We start from the raw sequence: 6,000 nt of genomic DNA on the forward strand, positions 1-6,000 counted from the left end.
TTTCAGATTTATAACAACATTCTTGCTGTTAACAAATATAAATGTAACATTTACTAGGAAATAAGAGACTGCAGACGGAAATAAACAAACCAGGATGTAGTTCATCTAAGTAAACACTGAGGTTGTAAACCTTCAAACTCAAATATCAAGAGCCCTGCAAATTAATGCTACACACAATAGACCCTTTGGAAGCTAACTTAATCCACCCCCCTGAATCTACATGAGGGCCATGCATAACAATGCAGGAGCTGGGTTTCCATTAAGAGTTTCCTCCGCAGGCTGTCAGCTGTTTGAAGAAATAACAATTTCCTAGGCATGAAAGCTTTTTCAGAAGGTTCCCACTGATGTGTAATAAAAGTGACTTTCCTTTTTTTTTTTCCTGCTTCTTTCTCTGCCCCCCACTCTTCAGATGTAACTTTGTGGGGAGGAAAGGGCTGGACTAAGGCCATAGGCCCCCTACTAGTTTACCTTTCGTGGATTATCAGTGCAGGTGTTAATATAATTGAAGGTGTGGTAGCAGATACAGCCCCCTAATAGCTTTTCCTATATGGAGATTACCTAGGTAGAGAAAGCCAGAGTACCTGAAGAATAGGCAAGTGAGTACCTTATTAACATATCACCATTCAGCGGCAGCTGCGTATCTGGAAGAAGAAGAAGAAGGGAAAAAAAACCTTTAAAGAGCCTATTCATCTATGTTAATGGGCCCATTGCACAGTACATTGTGTGAGAAATTAAGTCTCTGGCTGTGAACTTCCTGTGCTGTGCAAGCTGCCTTGACTCTTTTCTATTGCTTCAGTGTTATTATCTCCTCCTGGAAATAAAAACAATCATGTTCTCACATTTGAGAAGCCAAAACATTCCTAGATAACAAACAGGAGATGCTGGGTGAAAGTTTCTTTTGTCTCCCTTATTAAGTGAAAAAATATGTTTTGAAATTAAAGCAATCCCCAAATTTACATCAGAGCACATCAAATTATCTGGGCTGCCCCATGAATAACAAAGATTTTTTTCTCTCTCATAAAATACTCAATTTAAATGACTTTCCTACTTATTGTTGCTTTTTTTACTATTAATTTTTATAGACAATATATGTTAATTTATTCAAATTAAACATAATTTTTTTAAATGTACAACTGGCAAAAGAACTGCTTTCCTCCTGTAAGATAGGTATAATAGACACTTAAGAAAGAATGCTATTTGTTCTCAGTAAATAATTTCAATTTCAGTAGAAGTCTGGCAAGTACTTAAAAAATGAAAATGGAAAACACAATGAAAATTAAAGAAAGTCCCCACTTAGTTAAAAGTCCGAGATGTTTGCTTCTGTATTTTTTTTTTCTTGACTCTTACAGAACCACCATATGAACCTATGTACATTTGGCTTAGAATCAAATCCTCTTCAGATTAATAGAACACGTTACCATCATTTTGTATTAATATTACATCATCATCATCATCATCTCTAACTTCTTCATCATAAAAGGACTGATGATCAATAACAATTGATTACAACTCAATTAACAGAGAATCTCCCAGCACAATTCAAAGAATCTAGTTTCCCACAGACTTAAAGCATTTTCAAGTTAACTCAATATATTTTACTATTTAACAGGTTTAATGAGAATGGGAGACAATAAAAAGAATATCCTAATTCAATTTGCTACATTGCTTTGCTGATATACATTCTGTCTTCATTGGTAGCTATTGTCCAGAGAAAAATATAATTACATAAGACATTATAAGTCTTTATCTTTGAAACATGGCAAGCAAAACCAATGGGGAAACATGAGGTTGGATACATCCAAAATATATATGTACATCATAAAGTTCATAAGGGTATTCTTGGAGAATTAAAGACTTTAGATAATTCATTGGGTTTGTTTGCTTCCTGAAAAAAGAGTTGGTAAAAGTAGGAAAAAGTTAAATTGATCCTTTTGTGAATGACATTATGGTAAGGATGTCCCTTTATTTTGTAAGTAAAATCAGCATTAGTTATCTGAAATAACATGCATAGTCAAGCTTTGTTTCAGACAGATGGTTAAATTTTCTAGACTACTACTTATTAGTACTTCTGGCTTATTTATTTATTTATATTTATTTACTTATTTGAAACATTGGAAGAGATGAATCTGTTTGCTTTGGAGTCAGTTGCTTTAGTACCTGTGTAATATCAATAAATGTTATACTTTTGCAAACCCTGAAAGTAATTTTGGAGCCGGCGCTGTGGCACAGTAGATTAATCACCTGCCTCCAGTGCCCGCATCCAATTTGGGCGCCAGTTCTAGTCCCGGCTGCTCCTCTTTGATCCAGCTCTCTGCTGTGGCCTGGAAAGCAGAGGAAGATGGTCCAAGCACTTGGGCCCCTGCACCTGCATGGGAGACCCAGAAGCTCCTGGTTCCGGGCTTCCAATCAGCCCAGCTCTGGCCATTGCAGCCATTTGGAGAATGAACCAGCAGATGGAAGACCTTTCTCTCTGTCTCTCCCTCTCATTGTCTGTAATTCTACCTCTCAAATAAATAAATAAAATCTTAAAAAAATGTTTCTAACTTTCTACTGGCTTCTTAAAAAACTTAAATTTTTAGGCTATTGGAGGAATAGAAATGAACTATTCTTTGCTTAACTAGTTTATATTTCACATTCCTTTCTAAAGACTACTAAATAGACAGGGTTTTCTGGATCTAGTTTTTCTTTCCCAGATTTTGTTATTTTACCCTCTGTTTACATGGGTTCCTTACAAACCCCCACCTTCCCCCCTGCCCCAGACGACGTATCTTCTAGTTTTTTGGGTTAACAATTTATGGTCATCATATCTTGATGAAGGTACTGAAATACAAAGCGGTGAAAACTTGTGTTTTCTATAGCGAGGGAGCTGTTGATATTTCAGAAATCATGGAGGCTCGTAATTTAAAGAGTTAAAAACCAAAACTGAGTTGTCCCTGAAAATAATTCAGATTAACGGTCATTCCCAGTCCTGCTAACAGGAAACAAGTCTATGCTCCAGGTAATCAGGGTGACATTGTTGCCAGCACAAAAGTGACATCAGAACTTATCTTCATTGGCATCAGAAATGCCAGCCATATCACCTCTGACTGCATGGCCCCATGTCTATTAACCTTATTGATTTGGAGTCCTGCTGGGGCCTCCCTGGAAAACTACTCCCTGCTGAAAGGCTGAAGTGGATCAATCCTAAACCATGAACAAAAACTCAATAAAACAACACAGTAAGGACCTTTAACCATTAAGTATTCCTTAAAGTAAATCAAATTAAGGACCTTGCCATAATGAAGTTCTTTAAGATTTGGAGATGTCAATTGATTCTAAGTCCTCAAAAGTAAACTATGGCCTAGAAGGGACATCAGGCTGTTACAAGAGACACCTTTTATCTGTTGTGAAGTAATTAGGTGGATATAATAAGGAGTGCTGCATTTGTGTATTCAAGATGATGGTCCTGTGGAAATAAGTGATTTTAAGTCAAACTTGAACATGTTGCCATTATTTTCATAACAAAATTGAACTTTATGTAGATTTACCACAGAAAATATCCCATGGGGGAAGAAAAATGTTTTTCTCACTAGCTTCTAAAATAAACTTATCTTACTTAGTTGGTTTCTGTAACATGCCACTGAATTTTCTAACATTTTTAGTTAATGTCTAACCCTTTTCAAATTCACAGTTAACAAAGATGAGAACTGGAAAGGTTCTGAGTTCCGTATTTCTCTACAAAGGCAGAAATAATCTACATACATAACGGGACTGCAGCAAACCCATTCATATTTAAATGTAACTGAATTCTTTAGGATTTCAATTCTCATCTTTCCAAATTTCATATTCTTTGGGTTTTGTTTATGCACTTAGCCCTGATTTAGGCTTCAAGAAAAATCTCATCCCCTGAAAACTGAACAATGACTTCATTATTAGGAAAATTCTGAGGAACTTATCAATGCTCATCTTTAAATCATAGGTGACAAACTCACAATTAAATATGCATATGAATAAATAGTACTTAACGTATTTACTTTTTATATCATATATGTGTACATATATTGCATATGTACATAAATACTTATTTACTCTTGAATGTTTCTACTTTGTTATAATTATTTCCTAAAATAAGTAGTTGTTTTAAAATTATTCATCCAATGTTGCAAGTGCATACACGTACAATTTTAAACAAAACACATTCGCAGTTAAGCATGCAGACACAGCTTCTATTTTTTTGGCTAGCTCACATTTTTGTTTTCTAAAATACTTTGTAAGATATTTTATAAAATGTAGCATTGGAGGTTTTTTTTCATTAATAGAAAATACACATTATATTGCCTTGTTTGTTGAAAAAAGAGCCAATCAGTTATTATGTGAAAAATAATACTGTGCACCTAGAATGAAAATTCATGTGTGCTTGCTAAAATGGTATTTATATATGGTCAATAAGTCATAATAGCTATGTGAAAAACTCACATAGAATATATCACATATTATCTCTATTTAGCACCTCTGGGCAAGAAAATTGTAAAGGAAAAAAAAATCAAAATTACTGTTTTGCCTTATTGACAGCTCTCTGAGGAATACACTGGAATGAGTTCCGTCTGCCCAACTAATTGATAATTATTTAATTAGCAATTTATAATGACAATGGGATTTTACCCCCACTGGTCCATCTCTTCCTTAAGACCAAAGTAGAAAACCTTGTGCGTTTTTGCACAAACTTCTGGGAGTTCGCACTGGCCAAAGTGTGCCTCCCTGAGATTTGCAAAGTTAAACTCTAAAGAGTAGAGTGTGCCACCACCTCCTTTAAATCGCAGCATTTCCTCTTCCCATTACCGAGGGATGACTGGCATTTGAACAATGTGTGTGGGTGTACAGCCTTGTTGTGTCGCTGTGGACAGTTCTAACAGCGGCTTCATTAGTTCTTTTTACAACAAAAGATAGGGTTTTTCCCCCTGCCTTTCTCTTTCTTCCCGTTAGTTGGCATGCGGGTTGGATTTTCCTGGGACCCCCTGCTTGACTTTTTTTATTCCAGAAGTTCTTTAGAATGGCGCAGCTATTCGAACACTAGGAATTGTAACTGATCGACTGTTTGCAGAGGAACTCATGAAAGTTCTCTTTGTTCTCCCTCCTTTAACCAGGTTTGCCAGCCCCTCCCTCCCACCAACCAAAAAGGAAAAGGAAATCCACTTTTAATTATACATTGATGGAAATCACAGTGTAAAAAAAGGCTCATTCACTGTAGAATGCCCATTTTATACTTTATTACAACAAAAAGAGGTGCTTGTATCAGAACAGCAATTCTCAATCCTGAGCAAAAGCTAAGTTAAAATGTATCTTTCTCTATAACATCACTGTTCAATTTAGTTTCCCAATCTAGACCAACTAACTGAAGAATTGTTGAGTAAAAAACTGAGTAGCAGATAAAAAAAATATATATACACATATATATGTATGTAATCATACTTATATACATGTGTAATCATATATATATAATATATATATAATCATGTGTAATCTATTAACCATACATACAGGGTTTTGTGTAGATAAAAAGAGTAAGATTGAGAGATTGAATCTGTACATAAATTTCTAAAAACATTTTACTTATTACTTTTATTTTTCCCTTTATCAGATTGCTCTAGCATTGCTGGATTTTCTTTTTTCAATTTTCACTTATTTATTTGAGAGTCAGAGAGAGAGAGAGAGAAATAGACAGAGAGCTCTCATTCACTGATTTGCTACCAAATGCCCACAATGACTGGGGCTGGGCCAGGCCCATCCCACTAAAAGCATTTTTTAAAAGGCTAGTTATCTGATTAAAGGTTTTTAACAATTTGTTCTTACAACTTCCATGCAAAAAAAAAAAAAAAAAAAACAAAAAACAAAAAACCCAAATGGGTGGTAATCAAACAAGGCGATGGAACTGTGAGATCTAGTGGGGTATAAAGAGGGAAAAGGTATATTTTGTTGATCAGTAGATAATAAGAAAATCTCAATATTCTTTCTAGGAATGAA

Source organism: Oryctolagus cuniculus, chromosome 4, assembly GCF_051225735.1.
Source record: "Oryctolagus cuniculus isolate XC-2025 breed Fujian yellow rabbit chromosome 4, ASM5122573v1, whole genome shotgun sequence".
Lineage (NCBI taxonomy): Eukaryota > Metazoa > Chordata > Mammalia > Lagomorpha > Leporidae > Oryctolagus > Oryctolagus cuniculus.